Here is a 1,064-nt window from a genome sequence, read left to right on the forward strand (position 1 = left end):
CAGGGACACCGTGGCAGCAGAAGGGCAGCAGCAGAAACGTTTCTGCCACCACGAGGGCGGGCCCTTGCTGGGTTTTGCAGGGCAGTGACACCCCCGGCCCCCCAAAGGCTGCAGGAGACCCGGGGACTCCCCCAGTCCCGGGGGCTGTCGGAGAGGGGAGGGTAAGGACAGGGAGGGAGGGACATGGGCTGGGCTGTGAGTGCTGGAATGGCACTGGGGGATCCTGGAGAGCCCACCTGTGCTTCCCACCTGTGGCACCAACGGGGGTGCAGAGGGACGGGCTGGAACAGCTGCTTTCCCTGGAAATGTTGGCAAAGGTCCTGTCCCCCTGGAGACCCAATGGAGGCCTCACAGCCCCGAGAGCCGGGTTCCCCCACCCACGGGGGCTCCACATGGGGATGCAGCGGTGTCAGACACACCACTGCACTTCCCACCATCCTGCCCTCGGGAAACACCCCTGCAGCTCTGGGAAAGGCAGGAGGAGCAGCTCTACCTCCAGCCAGACCACTCCAGAAGGTTCGGGAGGGGGGAGGAATCATCCCACCTCCTCCAGGGGCAGCCGGGAGAATTTAAAGGGGGCCCAGGAAGTCACCACTGCAAGTTTATAAAAGCTTTTATTTGCTCTTGGTACGACCAAGAATGGGACAGTGATCTTTTATACAATTTGATACAGTAAGTGGTACAAAAGAATGTGTTTTAAATAAAAAGCCAGAGTGGAGTAGCAAAAATATTAAAAGATTAAGTAAAAAATTGTCGCATGGGAGTTAATCCAAGACCTTGATGCTGTTTTTATTATTCCACCGTCCGAGGGCCCGAGGCGCCGCGGTGAGCACGGCCCCCACGGCCCGTGACACTCGTGGGACAGAGCCCAGCTCAGGTTTGGTTTGTCGGGCCCGATTGAGTCGTTTTGACAGGTTTTTGTGGCAGGAAGGCAGCGCCGAGCCCCCCCGTGGGCAGGGCCAGGAGCCCAGCAGGGCCTTCCCAGGCAGGCTGGGCCCAGCAGGGAGTTCAGACACCAGCACAAATCAAATTACCGCAAATTAATTCCTCCAACATCGTTATTT

The sequence above is a fragment of the Manacus vitellinus genome, unplaced genomic scaffold (genome assembly GCF_001715985.3).
Source record: "Manacus vitellinus isolate BGI_N305 unplaced genomic scaffold, ASM171598v3 scaffold_128_pilon, whole genome shotgun sequence".
NCBI classification, from domain to species: Eukaryota; Metazoa; Chordata; class Aves; order Passeriformes; family Pipridae; genus Manacus; species Manacus vitellinus.